This window comes from Simochromis diagramma, unplaced genomic scaffold, assembly GCF_900408965.1.
Source record: "Simochromis diagramma unplaced genomic scaffold, fSimDia1.1 OVJJ01000343.1, whole genome shotgun sequence".
NCBI classification, from domain to species: Eukaryota; Metazoa; Chordata; class Actinopteri; order Cichliformes; family Cichlidae; genus Simochromis; species Simochromis diagramma.
The window spans coordinates 12,717,003-12,739,682 of NW_024386831.1; the positions used below are offsets into that span (position 1 = coordinate 12,717,003).

Genomic DNA, 22,680 nt, shown 5'->3' on the forward strand with positions numbered 1-22,680 from the left:
ACACTCTCTCTTAGATATGGTGCAGTGTGTTTCCACGCTGTTCTGCATCCTCCCCTGAGGGTACCTGGCCTTGGCATGAAACCTGTCTGCCCGACTGAGTAAAAGAGGGGGAGACGTGCCTTTGATGTCTCTGGACTGGTGGGATTCACTCAAAGAGAGATGAGGGTCAGGAAAAGGAAGAAAAAAAAAAACAGAGGGAGGCAGGGAGGGAGCAAGAAACAGATAAGGTGGTGAGAGACTGAGGAAAACAGGGAGAGAAAAGGAGCAGGAAAGGGGGAGATATTGATTGAACAATGGAAATAAGGGAGAGAGAATACAAATAAAGGAAGAGAGGGTCGACAGGAAAAACAGGAGGGGGCGCAGACTTTGAAGTTACGAGCCGAGCAAAGACCGGCCTCCCTAGAGCAAAGGCGAGGGAGAGTCTGAGAGCTGCAATCATGCAGAGTGGACGGCTGAAGGAAAGAGAAAGATGATGAATCATGATGGGGATTTTTTTTTTTGTTTGTCTCCATGTTTGATCTATTAAATAACAGAACAAAATAGAGAAAAAACTGAAAACATTCATTCTTCAGTGTGTTTTCTGGCATTCAGCTGGTTGACCATCTGCATTAATGCCTCTTTCTTTGATTTTTCTAGAGTTTGGCAGCCAGTAAGTGTCTCAGCTGTGGTTGTTTAAAGAAAGGCTTCCAGCATCTGCAGCGCTAGTCCACGGCGCACTGCTGTCCAACATAGTCTGTCTCAAGCAAAGGTCACCATGGTGAAAGTAGCAGGGATTTCTTAAGTATTCAGCCTTCACTGAAAACTAAATTAACAAAAAACTAACAAAAAAAAAAACAGAGCACACTGGTCTGCAAATGTTCTCCACAGTATATAACTCTGGATTTGTTCTAGGCTGGCTTGAGAATCATAGTAATAGGATGAAACAGAAATAGGATGCGTTTAATGGCCTCCAAGCGCAAATAAAAAGAAGTGATGGAAAATGAAACGAGAGGAGGAGCAGGCAAAGAAAGAGCAGTCAATAGGATAGAGAGAGCACTTTATCTTTCCTTCACACTCCTTACAGTTGCCAGGCGCTTCCTGCTCCATTGTGTAGAATGCTGGCTGTACGTACAGGAAGTGGGTTCTTTGTTTCCTTTTTTCCTTCCTGTTGGTGTCGAGCACAGCGTGGAGAGGAAAGTATGTAGTTCTGGGAGGGAAGGACAACACATGCTGTGTTTGCAAGTAACCAGGAAGGAGCTCGCGGTGCAAACCTTCTGGACTTGAAAACACTTAACAGCAGACTGTGGGGCTGCGGTATAAGTGAAAATGGGAGGTGGTTTGATTCACTAGATGAACAGATGGGCTGATACCAGATACTTAATATACAGACGTCATTTACCGCAGGCGCACAGGCGCACACTCACGTGCCAACCATTACATTTCTTCTGATTAGGCACCTGAGCTTTGCCGATTAACTGATCGGTTTCATGACTCATCGGGGAATGGAATAAATCACAAGTGGTAGGCTCTCAGCTACATCATATGTCATGTCAGCCAACTCTATTTACCACTCTTTATTGATTCACGCCTACACAATAGCCTTTGGCAACATGGAGTTCTGTTTTTGGCTTGAAATAACTCATCCATCCTCCACTTAATCTACTCCTTATAACTGACACCGGAGAAAAAAGGACTCCATCACAACGGTAAATACGTCAGATTACATGTTAAGTATATAACCCCGAATTTTTGGTAATTCCAACTAAAGGTTTGTTTGGTGTGAAATCGTCACAGCAAAATCTTTCTAGAAACAAATCTTCCCACTGAGCAAACACTTCTCACCAGTCAAATATGTAAAAAAAATTGTTAAATAATGTTGCTGATTTTCTCCAAAAGAGGCTTAAAAAGGCCTTTTCCCCCCTCTTAAGTTATACTTCTACTTGACTTCATTACAAACTGCCGACATGTTCGAGGTCTTTGCTGCTCCCAGCAGAGCACTGATAAACTTCTATGCTTATTCTCATTATACAGCAAGCCACAACACCAGTCACCAACAACTAATAACTAGTAATAACTTACCCAGGTGATTACAGTTGACTCAAACTTAACCAAAAACCAAAACTAGGTGTGGAAAAATGAACATTTTGGGAAAAAAGCTAATTAAACAATTGTTTAAAACTGGAATTTAAATGAAATTTAAAAAAAAATACAGCGTGAATATAGTATTTGTTAATTTGGTCAAATGTATAATCTCAATTTGCCTGATGAGGCTTTGATGAACATGTTCATTGAGACTTTGGATGTCAACAAGACTGTGAGTCCACCTACACTGATTTAGTTAATTCTCATATCTGGGATATGCCCTAAATAGAATAATACTTGGAAGACTAAAACTAACACTAAAAGTACTAAAAACTGAACTAAAACAAGACATTTTTAAACAACAGAAACTAAACTGAATTACAAAACTCAAAGCTATAATAACTCTGACCCTTATCTACATGTTTGCTATGTTAGTGAGTAGATATGCTCACCACCACACAGCTGCAACTGTTTTAAAACTACTGTGTACGTGTACACATGATTGAGTCATATGTTTCCCACTTCAGCTGCTGACTGGCTTTTTTGGAGTGAATTGCAAAATTCTCAGATTGACTTCTTTTCAGGATTCTTCTTTAATGTTATAAATGTCTGTAGTAACGGTTTTGAACTGACAGATCAGTGTCAGTAATGATCATTAAAGATGTCACACGGTCCTTCTATGTGAAGGCGTGTGCGGATGTGTAGTTGGGAAACAGGAGTGGAGTGATTATGATATGAATGGCTTCAGTTAAACAGACTTTAAGCCAAATTTCAGGTTGCGCAGGGCTGCTTTTAACTACATCTGTCAGCACATCTTCACAAGACACTCAGGTCAGGCAGCCCATCTCCACACAGGTGTTGAGTTGTATATAAACAATAAAAGAGGGTAAGTAGCAGTGAGCTGCTGCATATCAGGTACACCTGATTATCTGACTATCAGCAAGTGTTGCTGCCACAAAAAACAGATTCACTAGCTTGAGATTTGGAGCATTCAGATGTGGTTAACATAATGCCGATATTAGAGAAGCAAATGCGACACACATGAATTTGGGAAGGGCTACAAGGCCATTTCAAACCATTTCAAAAGTCCAATATACTGTATAGTTAGAAAAACAGTTCACAAGTGGAAAACTTCAAGATGGTTGCAATCCACACAGGAGTGGATGGTCTTAGCAAATTCGCCACCAGGTCGTGCCGAGCTACGCTCAGAGAAACGGCAAAAAACTCGAGAGCTTCATCTCGGACTCTCCAGGCCCCAGTAAGCATGCTAAAAGTTCATGATGTGCTATTAGAAAAGGACTGAACAAGCGTGGCTTGTTTGAAAGGGTTGTGAGGAAAAGGCCTTTTTCCCAAAACACAACATAGTGGCATGACTTAGGTTTGCAAAGTAGCGTCTGAACGAAGCACAAGTTTTCTGGAACAATGTGTTTTGAACAGGCAAGACCAAAGTGGAGATGTTTGGCTATAATGCACAGTTCTGCATTTGGTAAAAACCAAACACAGCATAAACACCTCATCCAACTGTTAAGCACGGTGGTGGAAGAACGATGATTTGGGCTCATTTTGCAGCCACAGAACCTGGGTCCCAATGGAAAGCTGAAAGTGAGGTTACTTTCTTTTTCACACGATTGTATGGAACTGGCCCAAATTTAATTTTTGGCAAATCAGATCTCATGTGACTTCTTCAAACCGTCAAAAGAGGAAAAAAGGCACCAAAAAAGCAAAAAAGGTAAACAAGGTCTCCAGCTGGTAATTGAAGATCAAGCTGGTAGAGCAGGTAGGCTCAATGTCTGGCCCCTACACTCAACATGTCAACATGTCCTTGGGCAAGATCCTGAACTCTATACTGTGGTTTTAAAGAATGCTTTCTATCATAGTCCAAGTTCCCTTTTATGCTCTGCACGTTAGAGCGCTTGAAGTGGAATGTAAATTTGTCTAAAGGATCTGTAAATCTGTCAACAATCAGCAAGAAACCTTACCTGATTATTGCATTCCTTACTAGTGATTCATCCAGATGTGATATTTTTACAGATACACTGTTCACTTCGCTGCATGGAGGTTTGGTTTTGCAAATTTGCACCAACATTTTATGACCAAATCTCCATCACTCTTCTCCGTAACGTACAGTAAAGCATAGAGGGAAAGCGAAAGGTCGACATGCTGCTACAAACACCCGGCCAAACTTGTTCAACTGGTCAGGCGGGTCAGAAAAGAAAGAAATAAAAAGCCATCAAGGGAAAGGAGCACGGAGGCTAGAGCGAGAGCAGCTGCTGGAAAGATTGATTTAAGGAGAGCAGAGGAACGACAGCCTGGCATCATCCAATCAGACCCTTGTTTCACAAGGCTGGCAGAGCAGATCCAGAGTGTGTGTCTGTCTGCATAGTAAATTCTCAGAGGAAAAGAAGAAAAAAAGGAAAGGAAACAGAGGTGGTGAGAGGCAGCAAGAGGAAACCTGCAATGTTGTGTTGCGCTGTCAAATGTCACTTTGAGTTCGACGATCTGTCACATCTCAGAGTAGCAATAAGAATAACGGAGGACACAGAGGGAGAAGCAAAACACAGAGTTCGTCTCTCTGTCAATTTCATCTGTTTTCTCATCTCACTAGGTCTGAAACTGTAGTGATACGCACTTTACGTTTAATTTTATTGACACACGCATCATATCTGCAACGCGATCTATGAGAGTTCTATGAGAGTTGCCTCTGCATTAAGTGAGTTTACCAACAAGACTCAGGCTCACTGTTGCAGTTTTTCATCGTTTTTTTTTTTTATCCATTGTGTCCACATTTAGGCTCCCTGTTCTGATTTTAAGGACAAAAAGCAGTTGTGACCTGAAGCAGAATGCCGAAGACAATCTGAAGATGAGGCTACAGATGACACAGCTGGGCCCTTGACTTCCTGGCCTTCTCAAGCGTTCATGGAAGTTTAATGGAGTGTAAGAACAAACGCAACTAATCTGTGGGGGTGACGGGAGGTCAAGTGACCCTGACTGACTGGGGGTCAACGCAAGAAGAAAAGAAAGGGAGAAAGCATGTGTCATGTGGTAAACACTACAGATAAAGGGAAGATGAACAGAATGGTAGGGAGCTTTTTGTGCACACCAGGAGATGAAGCTAATCTGGAACTAAATAACATCACATTAGTGCCTGAATTGCTACCTCCTGCATGCTGTCACTTGACAGACAATCAAAATTAGCTAGTAAAAAAGGGAGGCGAAGGGCACAACAGAGATGGAGCGTAAGTTGTAGAGAATGCGTCTGTTCTTTAATGATGTGGGCATCTTTTCCCAACAGGGGCAATCCCCCTTTGACAGGTTTGACATGGAAAACAAACAACTAAGCCATTTTCCACCCCTCGTTTCTCTCTTAAAGCTTATTTAAACCCCTGATTACTTCTTTTTCCTTCACAGTTTTATTGTCTGTCAGCCTCGCCTCTGCTGCTTGACAAATGACCCCCATGTCTAAATGCAGAGAAATCGCAGGAATGGGTAGGGCTTTTTTTTCCAGATCTTTTCTTCCTTGTTTATCTCACTTTCTTTCCAAGCCTACACAGCAATTACAGCAGACGCATGAAGTCAGCTAGAGATGAAGCATTACCATCAACTATTCTCTAAAATAAAAATGTATATTCTGACTTGTTTTTCTGCGTCAAGGACAATTTTAAATACCAGCTTTAAATTTTACAGACGTCACAGTCATCTGAACAATTAACTGTAGCTTTACAGATAACAGTTTGCTCGCTTATCTTCAACATTTCTGTCTCAACATCACTCAACCAATTTTAAACAGAGTCTTTATACCTTCATATTTTTTTTCCCTCAGTATTATTTTTTTTAATAAATGCTTTCAGCCTTTATTGTGATAGGACATTGGAGCGACGACAGGAAAGCCTCTGCATTAGCTTTGCGGCATATGGGTCGTCTGTTCAACCCAGTGAGCAAAGCTGACACCCTGATTTTAAATGCAATCTTCATGCACTTGGCCTGTAATATTTTAGCATAGCTGTTAACTTCCAAAAGCAAAAAGAAGGAGTAACAAGGTTAATTGTGCAGCTGGTTTGAAATCTATAGTCTGTGTGAACTGACGGTGCAGGGTGTAGGAGTTAATCAGCCGTTACTAAAGAGGAAATCCTCCAGTTTTCCAGCTGCCACCTGCCAGTCCACCTGACACCTGCCCCACTGGCTATCTCTGTCTGTCTGTCTCTCCTTTCCACACACACACACACACACACACACACACACACACACACACACACACACACACACACACACACACACACACACACACACACACACACACACACACACACACACAATACAGTATGAATGCCTTCACAAAGGTCTTTCCATATGACGCCACGCTTGCACGCAGTGGGAAAAGTAAGCAAATGTGTTAAAGCACATGTACACAGTGGTTAAACCGACATGCCTGTTTGCACATTATTTACCAGGCTGCAGTTCAATAAAACAGGGAAATAAAGAGCCAGCATATGAAATTAACAATACAGAGGAGCAGTGACACTCGGGGCTCAGAGACAGCAAGACCACACACGCAGTGCAAAGACACACAGGCAGTGGTAATTATACAGACTCATGTGCGCATCCCGTGTGCAACACTTAAAGAGGATGAGATGAAAGATGAGTGGGAGAAAGTGCAAAATATAGCCAATTTAGTTTAATTTTAAAAGAAAACATAAATATTTAAGTCTGAGATTTGTGTGAACACAATGACGTACAGGTCACCCGAGCTTTTTAAGGCAAGAGGGTAATCCTCCCAGTTCATCCCCACTGGTCACATCTGCGCAGACCTCCACACTAATGAGAGGCTGTGTTAAAACACACAGGTCCATTCTTTCTCCATGTCTACAACACACACACACATATATACACACACACACACACACACACACAAGGTTTTAATCCTTTGTTTCAAGCTCGGATTCTCTTCCAAAACACATCCTGCACTGATCCTAATGTAGACGTGTGACTCACAAACCACTTCCCTTTTTTTATACAGTACTTGAGTGCTGTGAGCCATTTTTACAACCCCCACCCCCTCACCTAACATCCATCCATTGACTCGGGATATCAGTGGGTTGTGTTTGTTTTTGTGAACCTGCAAAAGCTCTGTTTGTCTAGGAGTCTTCACAGCTCCGCACTGAGAGTGAGACCAGCTGAGTTAGTTTAGAGCCATCTGCTGCTGAACGCTTGCTCCTTTACAAGCCCCTCTACAAAGATCACTTTATTTTTATACGGATTTGTTTAAACAGATGCATGCAGGCTCATGCAAATACACGTATGCATTTGTGCAGACATATAGTCTTGTGCACCGACGCCACGTCCTCAATAAATACCTCAACACAGACATATCTATAGATAATCCTAATTCCTAATCCTTACAGATTCTCGAGATATGCAGACCTAACCTAAATATCTTGCAGCTTACCTCGCACAGATCTCCATTAAACCTGAACTGTTGGCACTCAGCTGGTATTATCTCTTTTCCAGCACACTGACCAGGTCTAATGAGTGATATGGATAACACAGATCCATTGTGCTGAAAGGATTACTTATGTAAACATGGGCTCTCTGACTAAAGACACGGTCTAACAGCCTCGCTGACAGGTTTGAGTATTTCATCTGTCAATCTGAAACTCCAGCTGTGCAGGCTGGTTAATAAGGATAAAAACAGCAAAAGAGTAGTTGGATACCCCAAACACTGTGAAAAACTCATTTCTTTATATTTTGGTTCCAAGTAGCCTGACTTTCTTGTACTTTTTTGCAGAGGTCTTTTAAAGTTTGGGTTTGTTTTGGACTTTTGCTGCTTTTTCCACTCATTTTTAGTCCAGTCCTTGTACTTGCCCCTTTTCACAGGAATGTTTTCTTTGTGTGTTAAGTTGCTTAACACTGACCCATGAATCATTCAAGTGTAAAGTAGTTACCTAAATCAAGGGATGAACCAGTGTTTCTCATGACAACAAGTTACTAGTCTGTTTACTAGCAGCCTGTTAATTTTTCCCCCAATTTCTTTAGTTAAATCTGCAAAATATGCCAAAGATAACAGTTTCAGAGGCATAAAACTGTATTTTTGCACCAATAAGGTGATTACCAAAGAGCTATTAGCTGAAAACTCAGTATATGTCAGCATGGCGTGCAGATCAGATCAAACAGAGCAAAGAAAACATCCGGAGAAAAGCATTGAATGCCCTTCAGGAAGCCTGTGGAACTATTCTTAAGACTACTTAAAGAAATAAAAGCAAAGCATACCTAAGAGAGTTCAGGCTGAGTTGAAGAATAAAGGTGGTCATAAACATCAAATATTAAAACACGAGGAGTGACTCAAGACTTTTGCACAGTACAGAACTTTTGTGTCTTTATCTCACAATCAACTATAAATGACGTACAATCATAAAGATCCAAAAACCCTAAAACTAAAGGCAGTGCACTAAAAAAAGGAAATAAATAAAACCAACATCTCCCAAATCACGTGAATCCAAAACCTCTAAAATCAAAAAGTTGTAAGTCACACCTCTACATCTCTAACATCCCCACCCCACCCCCACCCTCCCAAAGGCGCTTTAAAAAGACATAAATGATCAGGGAAATGATGTGACTGTTAGGCTAAATCATCCATAACTGTATATGAATAAGGTTAACTATTATTACGTGCCCTCATGTGGTTATAACCTGCTGTCTCCATCTCTCCATTCAGGGATCTTCGATTCATCCCACACAGCTAATGCTATAGCAGGTGGACAACATCGTTGATATCATTTGAAAATTATGCCATGAACCTTTTCTGCATAATGTTCAGTAAAAAGCAAACGCACTTATCGGCCAATAATAAAACCAGTATATCAAGTGTGCACTAGCACTAGTGCCGTGTTTGGTCTACCACGTGTAGATTGCATTTAATAGTCCATTTAATGTGTTGAACTAAATATTTTATATGAGCAACATTTCATATAGAGAAATTTGTACAGCGTAACTGAACGCTATAAAAAAAAAAAAAATCTACATTTTTCCAGAGATCCATACAAATGGCGACTTGGGTAAAGAAGATTTGCTATGGGCTCTAAAAATGAAACTCCAGAGATGAGTCAGGAGAAAGACCTTTCCAATAAAACATTAACTACACATCTCTCTCAGGTGGCCTAAGCTAATTGGATCATCTCCTTATAAGGACAAATCGGCAGGTTGTCTGCTGTAGGTTTAAAAAGGGACTTGCTTTTGGAAAATCTTACTCAATAAGAGTGGACAAAGACAGGAATAATTACTGTGGGGTGTAATGCAGCACAAGGACGAGAAACAGGAGATTTTAGTATGGAAACCAAAAAAAACTGCAAAAAGACGTAAAGAAAATAAAATGATGAGAGAAAAAAATGGGAAATGAAAACATCACTGCACTTGATAAAACACATTATCAGGAGACACAGCAAGAGAGACTGAGGTAAGCATTACGTAGACTTCCAAAAGGAAACCAGGGACATAAGTCACGGCCAGTCTACCTCTATGAGCTCAACACACACACTCCTTCTGTTACAAACACAGCCAAAAGAAAGACACGGCTGACTACAAGAGCCAACAAGACGCACACAAACAAAGAAACAGCCACTGACGATGCTCCTGTTTACACCACAAAACACAGACGGTGCTTCAACGCGTTCACCAACGGACATTCGGCTTTCAGAATAAACACATCTGATCAGACACCTGTGCAGGAAAAAACGCACGTGCAACGTTTATTTTAGACCTCGGACACAATCCACGTAATGTCGATTTTTGCCACAGATCTGGTGCTTTTAATTATTTCAAATCTTTTTCTAGTGTGTGGTTTAAATGAGACCAAGTAAAGGTGAGAGAGTGGGGAACTTTAGAGCTGCTAAATGGACTCAAGTAAGCAGTAAAGACTTTGTTTTATTTGGGGTTATGCTGTCGGCCCGTTTGGTCTTCAACTTAGCATCACTAAAAGTACTTTTGGGGGGGAGAGTTTAAGGCGGCAGCTCCACATTTCCACATGAGCCTCTGTGCTGTTTTAGCTGGCCCCGTGCATTGGACTTCCCTCAGGATGACAAATGAAATCTTTTTTTCCCCTCCTTTTGGGGGAGGGAAGTGTCTGATATAAAACACACACACAAACACACGCACTCAAAGGTTTTTGTTCCTCCTTAATTTATTATCTGCAGGCTACACATAATTCACTGTGACCATGTATGGTGAGAAAGTTTCCACACACACACACAAAAAAAGCACTACATCACTGGATAGTTTTGCAGATCAGTCATCTGGTTGCCATACCATTCGGCGCTACGCTGCTAGGAGAGATGCTAGCTGAGGTCAGAGATGTGTTGCATGACATCGGGGTAAAAGCAGCCTGGAGATCTGCCATGTACAACTTTGCACAAAAGACAGTTTCTCTCCTTTTGTTCATTTCCATCTCCTGCCTTTCTTTCTCCTCGTCTTCTTTTGTGTTTTCATTCTTCCATATTTCTATTTTTTTTTTATATACATCTTTCTCATACGAGCACCAAAGAATGAGGCTCTGTGTTGTGTCCTGAAGGGAATTTTGTAGTTTTGTCTCATCTTCCAACATCCAATTCTCAACCTCCTCAAGCTACAAGTGAGAAAATGGAAACTGTCTTTTGTTTAGGCGAGGATATATGATTCATGTAAAAAAAAAAAAAAAAAAAAAAAAAAACTGTAGGAGGCATATAAGAGTAGACTACATATAATACAATCGCTGTATTCCTCTGTCGCTCACTCGAGCGGAGGATACAGTAACTCAGCTTTATGCTCTTGATCCTAATGAAACCGCTGTTCCATTAATCTCTCCCACCAGGATTCAATAACATTAATCCTGCAGTTTCTCTCTCTCTCAGTTTCAGCCTCATGCACACACTGACACACCATGTGCTTCACAAACTGATGTCATCAAGCCCGGCCGCCTGCCCGACGTGACCTCAAAGACCTTTGGTTAATTTGTTGGCATTGTAAAGCTGCTCATCAGTGGCCATGATGGCCTTTAGCTTACCAGAGCAGCTTCCAGCCCCTAAGTATAATTGGCTGCACCAATGTGTTAAAGGTCATCCACAGGGTACAGGCTCTTTTGAAGCTTATGGCCCCTGACTGAGGGTAAAAACCATCGCATATGACCTCGGCATGTGGACAGAGACAGCCGGCTACAAAGTGAACATCTGAATTCAGACTGTCTGGCAGGTTCAAGAGGTCAAAAGTAAGGTAACATCAAGTGTGCAGTAAAGTCTGGAGGTAGACTGATTCAGAAAATTAAGTCGAGCTTGATTTGATGAGCTGCGTTTAATAAAAGCAATCCGTAACCGGAAATTAGCTCTCAGTATTGATTTAGAAGTAATTAAAAACACAGGTGCACATGGACAAAGACACAAGCTCATCAGTGCACGACCCTTTTTAATATCCGACAAGAGGAACAGGATCTAGCCTTCGGAAATACCAGCGTGACGAAGCGCGGGGTTTGATCGCTCAGCTGTTGATGGACGCTTCCTCCTGCAGCCTTCCTGATAACACTGTTTACACTGGTCATCTCACAGCAAACCCCTCATCCACATTTAGTACTTTACCGCACTACCGACCATCCAAATAAAACCCCAATACATCCGAAGAAAAAATGGAGTAGCAGCAAACGCTTCTTCAGTACCAGCGAAACAGCCGCCGAATTTCAGAGCATGGCGGGTTTAATAATGCATCTCACTCACACATCGACAGACAGCCAACATTTCAGAGAGGTGAAATTTAATTAGCAAATCAAACTTGTTTGGTTTTGTTTGGGCCTCAAGGCTGTTACTTTGGCTGACTGAAAACTATTTGACAACTGCGGTCCTGTGCTCTTACAAGTGATTACCGCTGAAAAGATGAGTTGCTTGCAATATAGCAGTAAATTCACAAAAAACATCTTTGTGCAAACACAAAAATGCACCTAAACTCATTTTCTTTGGTGTTTGCCACTGCCAGTGCACAGATACGCAGGAAACAAGAGCACGCATAGAAGAGACAAAGGTCAAATGGCTAGTTATCAAACCTTGCACACTAAGTTTAAGTGATATAACCACTTTATTTTTGAGTTTATTACCATCGGTTAGTGTCAAAATTCAAGCCTTCACATGTGAACACGTGAAAACATCCTCAAATACGAACCATTATGCTTTTTTATTTTGATCTGTCATATTTATATAAGCACGCTGCTACAATAGTGGATGCTCATATTAAACCCAGCCAAGGTTTCAATTAATGAAGTCCTCGTGTGTGTGAGTAATTCTTTTAAGAAAACAGCTCCGGCTTTATACGACTCAAAATACTTGCTTTCAGATATTTGTTTCTACTTATTTTATGATATCAAAGACAAATGGTTTCTAGCTGCGAGCATAGAGGCCCCACCCATCTGCTACTTGAACCTCCTGTTTGTGAGTGGCAGCCAATCAGAAAAAAGTTAGGCTGGCCTTAATGGGAAAAGGAGCTACAATACTTTGTTTCAGAGGCTGAACTGAGGCTGGTGTATAATTTTAAAAAACAGGATTATTTTAACCCTGTAAAGCCAAAGCCATGAGGTGATTGGTGTATTTATTGAATCTTTTGACAATTTAAAAAATAAATAAAATAAATATCAATTTGCATATTAAGTTTCCATTTGCACCACATTTTCTGCATCCTTTTATTTATTTATTTTTGCAATTTACTGCTTAAAAAAAAACTATCATAATATTACATATAGGTTTTTGGTGGGAAGCAAAAATCACACTGATGATGGTGACGCCTCAAAACTCTGAAAAACTCATCAAATAGGATAGACTTGGCATTACAGGCTTAAAGTTATTCTAGCAGAGGAGAAAAAGAAGCAGCTGCTCCCTTATTCACAAGTGGTTGCCACAGCAGGTAGCTCTGCATGATTGATTTGTCAAATCTTTATGCCAGATGCCCTTCCTGACGCAACCCCAAAGGGATTAGAGTCTCCCCCTGGGATCAAACCGAGGATCTTTTGCTTGTTAGGCGAATCTGTAAAGCACTAAACTATAAAGCAACACTAGCAGACTTTGAGAATAAAAGTATGAAGGTGGAAACGAGGATAATAGGTCCACTTCAATCTTTATTTGGCTAGTCAATTTCAACACTGCTATAAAAGCAATATCCATACACTGACTCATCAGCTAATTACCGGGCCTCGATACACATCGAAGGATAATGTGGCCGGGAGCGCAGTGATTCTTTGAAGGATGCTGTTAACCTCACCACCTCCCTCTCCAGGCGAGATGCCCAGTTCCACGAAAGGTAGAGAGAAACAGGGTGGCAGGGAGGGAGAAAGGAGGAAATGTGTGACCGAGTAAGGCACTAGCTGACCCGTGACTGTGCTCTGCTTGCACACGCATCACACATTCCAGTCAGCAACCGCAGGACACATCCACTTTCACATTCATCTGAGCAGGCACCCATATATGTTGGTACACGCATGCATGACCTGCAAGCAGCTCTCACACAACACGGTTGAGGTCAGCAGGGGAAGAAGACCAGCCTTTTTTTTCATAGAAAAGAATAGGGATGCTTGGTAGTTGAGTCACAAATCCCAGCGTTAAGTTAAAGCCACTTTTGAAGACCTTATCTGAAGGCAGGAAGCACACAAATTGCTCCAATGGTCAGAGAATAAGAGTGAAAGTGCAGAGCTTTAGTAGTCCCCTGTGACCTGGTGGCTCATTAAATTCAGTAGCCAACAAGAGCAATGTAATGAGACACAGCAGGATTGCGGCTTTACAGTGTGTATCTGGTGGCAACTGCACATTTCTTACCCCCATTTTCTACCACGGGGGCAGATGCGTCTCCGCGGATGCATTGAGCAAATGTCAAAAAATTTAAAAGGCAGAAATCTCAAAGAACACACCCTCAAGCGCCCTACTGTACACACAATCAGTCAAACACTGAGCAGTCAAACTAACCCTTCCATCACATCCCGAAGAAAGAGCTAGCTAATAAACAGTCCTGTTACTTTTAATAGCGCTAGCCCACTAAAATTAAGACTTTTTATTACTTGTTCAAATCTACCTTCAGTGCCTTGACCTGGATTTTTTTTTAATGCCTTTGCTTAGTCATGAAAAAATTCACAAGCCTTTATTCTTCTCTATCTTTTGTGTAACTCTGATTAATTACTACAATATAATTACCACACTGGGCTCAATCCCTCTGTTATTGATTGACCTCAAATATAATACGCTGTACACTCTGTCTCCTCACTGACTGAATTCAAGCTAAGCAGACATGCTTTTGGTTTTTTTTTTTTTTTTTTACAGAGCTAATACTCAAAAAGGGCAGATAATAGGTTTAATGTCACAGCCTTTTAATGATGTCATCGTCAAATGATCCTTTCCTCTATGACCAGGTGCAAACAAACTCTCACAAACACCTGCTGGCTGAGGTAACCCAGCTATTCAGCTGTGCAGTTTGTTTTTTTACAGTCTGATCATTTTACAGTTAGATGAATTCCAGCTTCTCAGCATTACTTTCTCACTCTAATACTGAAAGCAAGCCACGGAGAGTACTATCCCACAGCTGCTATACTTCAGCCTGAGGGCTAGGCCAGGTGAAACCCATAGACTTCTCTATCTGTCATACATAATGCACAATGCGTGATAACAAGCAGTGGATTCAGGGTTATTTTCTCACAGGAGAAACCAGTGAGAACTTAGTGCTGCATGTGGAAAACTTTGTCTTTCATTTAATTCACTTCTTCCTTATTTTAGAAAAAAAGAAGCGGCACTGGTTTAAAGTTCAGTTGTTTATTTTTATTTTTTTTTTAATTCAACAGAGGCCAGAAACATGATTGATACCGTGAAAGCTAGGAGCCAAAGTCACTACACCCTCTGTCTTTAATGTTTGGTCACACAGTGGCATATAATTTTAGACTGGCATGTCATGATTTATACAAATTCCCGGGAACAAATAGGAAACTGTGTGCGGATAAAAGAGCATCTATTTTGGGATAATTCATCCAGTTTAGCACCTCCCATCCTCTCTACTTTAATCCAGCAAAGCAGCCAACTTGTAACTGCATCCCATTTTTAAATCTAAAAATCGTCTGTGGTCCAACAAAAACTGTGGTACATCCTCAACTACAAAGTTGTGTTTTCACTGTATTGTTTTATGTTCTCAGGATTTTGTATTTAGGTTGTTTGGCTCACCTCTTTCCTGAGATTTTAGCAGTCGAATTCAGTATGAAACATCGAAAATGCTCAGGACAAGCTTGAATTTTTAATCTCTTGAACACTTTAATTTTTGGTGTGATTCAGAATCCAGCCCTCTAAGGGTGGATGATTTTGATTTCCACAAACCATTTTATCATTTTATTCTGTATATCAGCAAGATTTTCAACTTTCAAAGATCCAATGTGTTTATAACTTTTATTATTCTGTGTGCAGTTTGCATGTTCTCCGTGTGCATGTGTGGGTTTTCTCAGGGCACAGAGGTCCAAAAGCATGCTCAAAAGATTCATCTGTGATTCTAAATTGGCCACAGATGTAAATGTTAGCAGGCATGATTGTCTGTCTCTCCGTATTAGCTTTGTGAGAGACTTGCCACCTGCCCACCCTGCCTCTCACCCTAACACAGCTGGGACAGCCTACAGCCCAGCCGCAGCCCTGAATTAGATATGCAATCAAGCTCATTTTAAGCGGATTTACAAAATTTAAAATCAAAGTTTATCTTGAATTATTTTTTGCAGCTTCACAGCTCATCAGGGTCTCATGGCCCTCGATTTGGGAATCACTGCTCTAAAATCAATGAACTCGAATGCAATGTTGCATATAAAGATAGCCCTGGTATGACATTGACAGCATTAATATATCTGCTAATTTAGCTGGTTGTTGATATGTGGTTCAGACGAGCAGAATGTAGGACGACTGTAGGATCATTGCAGGTTACAGAATGATGCTCAGATTTCATAAAATCCTGACTTAAATGCTTCTACATGGTATAAGCAGTGATCTCAGTGAACTGCTGAAGAGGAACAAATGTCGGACTGAGGCTCCCCTGAAAAATGATTCCTGAGCTCCTTTAAAAGCTGATCAGATTTTGGATTTCACAGAGTAAACATCACTTATTCACAAGGTTTCGCCATAGTGGGTAGCACCACATTTTTTGATTTGACAGTTTGTTTATTCCGGACACCCTTCCCGACACGATCCGAGTAGTAATTGTCTCCTCCCAGAATCGAACCGGGGATCCTTTGCTCGTAAGGCGAAAGTGTAAACTGCACCCAAATGGACCGTGTTTAACAGTGTGCATCATTTGGGAAAAGGCCTAACAAATTTTAAGAACATCTACAGACATGTTCACAGTCTTACCTTTCACGATCAATTGCTGTAAATCGATAAATCACTAAAAGGGCTACTTTGTCATAAATAGTATGAAAAATCCCAGGACAGGCGAATTGAATTTATCTATTCCTGGACACACATCACAAATCTCTCTACATGTTTCATCCCGTTCCCTACACCAAGGAGATATCTTTTGTTATCATTCCAGCCTTCACACTCTCATCTTTCTTCTGGTCATTATTTCCACCTATCAGTTCTTTAGTCTCCCCTCTCACCATCAGCCACTCCCTCATCCCGACTTTCGCTTTGCTTCTCCATCCTCTGGCTCCTCAATCAATATCTTCCCCTCTGAAACTTTGAGCATTATTTTCAGCAGTCACACCCTTCAGTGAGCCTCTCAGCAAGGAATCTGACAGGCAGAGAGAAGGAAACAAACCCAGGGAAAAAAGAAAAATACGGTAGATTCCAGCCTGAGGTGAGCCGAGGTTAGCCTCGCGCTCTTTAAAGCATGCATGAGGGAGAGAAGAAAGGGAAAGACTGACAGCAGACTTACAATATCCCCCAAAGAAACCCAACATCTCCTGAAGCATGTGTGAACGATCACTCTGACAAACATGTTTCCTCAGAGCCTTGAAGTGTAGCTTCAGAGGCTGAGAATTTACATCTTGCAGGAAAACAATCCCGGTGATTCATGATAGATAATGTGCATTAAATCACATAAACAAACAGAATAGCAGCGACCAAAGAGGCTTGTTTGTTCATGTCTGTCAAACAGACTACTTCTTGGAGTCTATTTCACCAGTTGCTCGAGCTACTCTTAAACCTCTCACGGCCGCATGAAAAAAATAAAAAAATAACTGAATAATATGGTTGTTCTAAAATGCCTCAAAGCCCTCCAATGCCTTTTTGTCCGACCACACATTCCTCACACGCCCACAATTCAAAGGCGCAGGCTGAGCTGCTCGCCGTTCATCCAGGACATGCAGAAGATAAGGCACAGCAGAGAGTCAGCTGGAGTGATATCATTCACGGGGCTTTTGCTCAGTAACACTATCCAGCCGATACCATCTACTAAAAGCACTGAAGGTTAATCGGCCTCTATTTGCTAATATGCTGAAGCCTCTCCCTCACTGGGGACCCTCCAAAATCATTACATGGTGTTTCATACAGAAACACAGACAAATATTTGTGTATACTTCTTAGAAAGAGACCGTTTACGATTATCACGCATGTGCCAACTGTTGTGTGTAAATAGGTTCAATTCAAACCTCTGGAATTACTGGCCAATCTTCAGGATCAAGCCAAAAGATTTACAAACTCACCACAGGAATGCCTGAACTTCTGTAACATATTGTTTCAAAATAAACATCCCCAAAAAAATGCAATTAATAAATACCAGTCTGTTGCACCAGACAAAATATTCCTTATTTGTGGAACCAGTATTGGATTGCTATGGGTGGGGTTTAACTTGTGAGTTGATACTTCAAAAACAAGTGGAGCTAATTCCAAAGACGAAAACAAACTCTTTTCCTGGCTAAGTCTTGTAACAGCATTTTTCACTGAGAACAGCACTCTCCAGTGCTCTCCATCAGACCTCACAGGAGAGAAAAAAATAGGCAAAGAACCAGAATAAATGGTCAGTTCCACAGAGACCCAGACAAGACGTCCAGTACAGGGTCTGCTTTTGCACTTATACACATGTGAGCTGGGGGCCAAACTCACGCCTAAATCAACCAACAGACTGTGTGACACAAGAGAAAGAGTGCCTGTGTGTGTTTTTATCTGTACACACACATAAGGGGGGGAGAGCAGAGCAGGGGTCCCGTATGACCGTGAAGCCAGACTATCCTAGAGCACATGGTCTCCAGCCTGCGGCCAGTTCCTTTCACCCCACAGAAAACTGCAGATTGATGGTAGCTCAGCTGAATTTTTGTGTTACCCTTTATCATTCATCTTCTGTAACCTGCAGGGGATAAAACACTCATCCTGATGCGGCATCAGTGACAGCGGGTCGTTGGTCAAGGCCTTAAGGAGGACCCTGCTGGGGCCTGTAGAGAATACTTTACAGAGGATCAAAGAGATGATCCATGGAGTAGATTTAGATGCTGCAGTTATCTTTTTGAAAGTTTAGATCCTTTGCTTAATAGGAAAAAAAAAAAAAGACCTTGCCAATACTGATGATGTTTTTACTTCTGTATGCACCAGTACATGCAGTGATTAATGGGGCTACATTATGTTCATGTCCAAAAGTATATTTTTTATTCTTGGACTCTATTAGAGTAGCTTTGCATGACTGACAGTTCAAAATAATGCTTATTTATCTTATACGAGCCTTGGTGCAGACTCTCAGTTCATCCACAGCCTGACAGAAGGAGTTTCAGCTACTCTCCCTTTACTCTCTCCTTTCTTCTGATCGGCTGCCCATTGTAAACTGAATTTTCGGTGCTCACAGCCAGAGTCGAATGCCTCAGACAGATATTAAAAGGGTGTTCGTCCTCACTAACAGCATACAGAGCCACAAGTTAAAAAAAAAAAAAAAAAGTCCGAAACCAAGTGCTTAGAGCAGTTGTAAGCTAGAACTTGTGCCTCATATATGCTGACTTAAATATTCGAAACTTTGGCCATGTTTAGTATGAGCATGCATTGTTATTAAGAGTACTAATATTACAGTTCAGATGCAATACTCTACCAAATGCACTTTTTCACTGGGTCCTTTCTGTATAGGGAAAATGTAAATGCAGGTCTTGTGATTTTCCTCGCTTCTCTTTTTTTCCAGTTGACTGTTTGAACGCAGACATGAAAATACAACTCTCTTTATAGATTCAACTTGAATGGAGTGGATTTAAGGCCAGAAAACCAGAACAAACTGCATGTCTGGAATTAAAGGTCACCTTTAAATAGAAATCATCTTCCCTCAGTGACTTCTTCCACATTTTCAGACATTTTCAGTAGCTTGGTCAGTATGACGATTACTGAATTTCTATAACTGCTTACAGTACACAACACAGAAAGGGGCAAAACTTTTTTTTTTTTTTTTTTTTATTTACAATAAAAAAGCGGAACTGTTAAAGGGTTAACTTGAGGAGGTGCACAAGTTGAGAACCAGCAGGAACTGCATAATTCATCAGCGATATAGTTGGCATCTTCCCACTGAAGCAGACCTTTGTGGTGTAAATTCCCCCCGTTTGGATGGCAGCTGTGCAGAAATGTGTCTCGAGTTAACTAAAACTAGGTTTGGAAGAAGTTGTTGTTTTCCAGTCTGGGATAAAAATAAAAACTAGACTGGTGAAATGTAAGTAAAACTATAGAGACAGTGATGCCTACATGACTGAGTCAGCTGCCTTCAAAGAAAATGCTGGGTTTGTAATGTAATACCTATTCTGAACTTCTTAAAATTTCCCTGTGATAACCACCAGAAATTCCCCCTTTGTTCCGAAACAAAACGTTGAAACCAGAAGACCCACTCTGGAAACTAAGTAAGAGTAAACCACATTTTTTAAAAGAAATACTGAAAACTAAATAAAGGTTCACGTATTGACTATAAATACTATAGATACTCTTTCTGCATCAAGTAAAATCACCTGGTTGCAAGAGTAGTGTGATTTAATGTCCCGCTGGCTAAATATAGACCCAGCCTCACAGCAGTAAAATCAAATTTAGTTTGACTTATCAAATTAGATAACAAGGAGGGGACAAGGAAGCAGCAGCAGCAGCAATTCTGTCATGGGTTAGCTGTCTGATTTTCAGGTCATATGGCTTACTCGCTCACATACCGCACAAATGAAGGCTGCAGACAAAGCGTGTCGTCAGGGGCTTCACATACAAGCAGAGCCTGCCAGCAGATATCCGCCACTTGTTGGCAGCGGAGACTTAAGATTCGCTTTGCTAATGGAAGACAGAATAAAGCCAACAATGTGAAATAGCTAATCCAACACCTGTTTGATTCTTATGACTTAGAGAAGTTAAGACAAGGATTTAAGCAGCTTTAAAGCACACAAAAAAAACTACAGAAAAAAAAACTGTGCAATGCAGCAACATGTTCGTTACAAAGCTTGATTGGGTAAAAGGTACTGATGTAAGTACGTGTAATGTCTAGCAAGCACGACATCTGTGCAGCATCTGAGAGCACACAGCTAAAAATTTCAATAATAGACAAGTAAACTGCAGCTGTAAAAGAGAGGGGAATCGGGGTGCCTTATATGGGGTTGTGTAATTAGTTTCTTGGCCAACAGTCAAAGCAGACAAAGCAGAGGGAGCGCCGTTAATGGTGACCAGACATATGAGAATCAAAATGTAACAACTGAGCTTCACCTGTCATCGCGGGGCGAGTCGCACAAACTTGTTATAGGACGGCAGCCGTGAGCATTACCCACAGTCTGCTGAGGACTGAGACCTCTATGTCAGGAATGTTGTGAGTAATGACGTGTGTGTATATGTGTGTGTTATATTAGATTACGAGTCAGCTTAAAGTTGTATCCGTGCCATTGTTCACCCCAAAGTGCCTGGGATTCCACACGTAACACCGAGGAGAGGTTATTCAATATTTCCAGGGCGTGGCGGCAATCGCCAAAACTCCAAACACCGAATGTTTGATTTCATGAGAGCAGCCAGACACCACACCGCCGCACATTGGCACCTATACAGGGAGTGCATAATTATTAGGCAAATGAGTATTTTGTCCACATCATCCTCTTCATGCATGTTGTCTTACTCCAAGCTGTATAGGCTCGAAAGCCTACTACCAATTAAGCATATTAGGTGATGTGCATCTCTGTAATGAGAAGGGGTGTGGTCTAATGACATCAACACCGTATATCAGATGTGCATAATTATTAGGCAACTTCCTTTCCTTTGGCAAAATGAGTCAAAAGAAGGACTTGACAGGCTCAGAAAAGTCAAAAATAGTGAGATATCTTGCAGAGGGATGCAGCAGTCTCAAAATTGCAAAGCTTCTGAAGCGTGATCATCGAACAATCAAGCGTTTCATTTAAAATAGTCAACAGGGTCGCAAGAAGCGTGTGGAAAAACCAAGGCGCCAAATAACTGCCCATGAACTGAGAAAAGTCAAGCGTGCAGCTGCCAAGATGCCACTTGCCACCAGTTTGGCCATATTTCAGAGCTGCAACATCACTGGAGTGCACAAAAGCACAAGGTGTGCAATACTCAGAGACATGGCCAAGATAAGAAAGACTGAAAGACGACCACCACTGAACAAGACACACAGGCTGAAACGTCAAGACTGGGCCAAGAAATATCTCAAGACTGGTTTTTCTAAGGTTTTATGGACTGATGAAATGAGAGTGAGTCTTGATGGGCCAGATGGATGGGCCCGTGGCTGGATTGGTAAAGGGCAGAGAGCTCCAGTCCGACTCAGACGCCAGCAAGGTGGAGGTGGAGTACTGGTTTGGGCTGGTATCATCAAAGATGAGCTTGTGGGGCCTTTTCGGGTTGAGGATGGAGTCAAGCTCAACTCCCAGTCCTACTGCCAGCTTCTGGAAGACACCTTCTTCAAGCAGTGGTACAGGAAGAAGTCTGCATCCTTCAAGAAAAACATGATTTTCATGCAGGACAATGCTCCATCACACGCGTCCAAGTACTCCACAGCGTGGCTGGCAAGAAAGGGTATAGAAGAAGAAAAACTAATGACATGGCCACCTTGTTCACCTGATCTGAACCCCATTGAGAACCTGTGGTCCATCATCAAATGTGAGATTTACAAGGAGGGAAAACAGTACACCTCTCTGAACAGTGTCTGGGAGGCTGTGGTTGCTGCTGCACGCAATGTTGATGGTGAACAGATCAAAACACTGACAGAATCCATGGATGGCAGGCTTTTGAGTGTCCTTGCAAAGAAAGGTGGCTATATTAGTCGCTGATTTGTTTTTGTTTTGTTTTTGAATGTCAGAAATGTATATTTGTGAATGTGGAGATGTTATATTGGTTTCACTGGTGAAAATAAATAATTGAAATGGGTATATATTTGTTTTTTGTTAAGTTGCCTAATAATTAAGCACAGTAATAGTCACCTGCACACACAGATATCCCCCTAAAATAGCTAAAACTAAAAACAAACTAAAAACAAACTAAAAACTACTTCCAAAAACATTCAGCTTTGATATTAATGAGTTTTTTGGGTTCATTGAGAACATGGTTGTTGTTCAATAATAAAATTATTCCTCAAAAATACAACTTGCCTAATAATTCTGCACTCCCTGTACTGATATGATCTCAGTATGGACAAAGTGTTTCCTGAGTTCTGCTCATTTAAATGTATTCATCAGCTTGGAAAGGT

At 41.3% G+C, this 22,680-nt stretch overlaps 1 protein-coding gene and 2 long non-coding RNA genes across 12 annotated transcripts in view; 1 reads left to right on the forward strand and 2 right to left on the reverse strand.

The window, feature by feature from the left end:
- On the reverse strand, positions 1–21,122 carry LOC120731122. The gene is made up of 2 exons (XR_005695293.1): positions 6,341–21,122; positions 1–6,264 (listed from the first exon to the last, which is right to left on the reverse strand). It is a non-coding gene; the product is annotated as an uncharacterized LOC120731122 (long non-coding RNA).
- dip2a (disco-interacting protein 2 homolog A) overlaps positions 1–22,680 on the reverse strand; it is an 89,604-nt gene that overhangs the window by 54,254 nt on the left and 12,670 nt on the right. The window lies entirely within an intron of this gene.
- LOC120731123 overlaps positions 4,018–22,680 on the forward strand; it is a 25,783-nt gene continuing 7,120 nt past the window's right edge. Inside the window, exons 1-2 of the long non-coding RNA XR_005695294.1 lie at positions 4,018–4,212; positions 18,241–18,248. This is a non-coding gene — a long non-coding RNA (uncharacterized LOC120731123). The remainder of the gene's footprint in view (positions 4,213–18,240; positions 18,249–22,680) is intronic.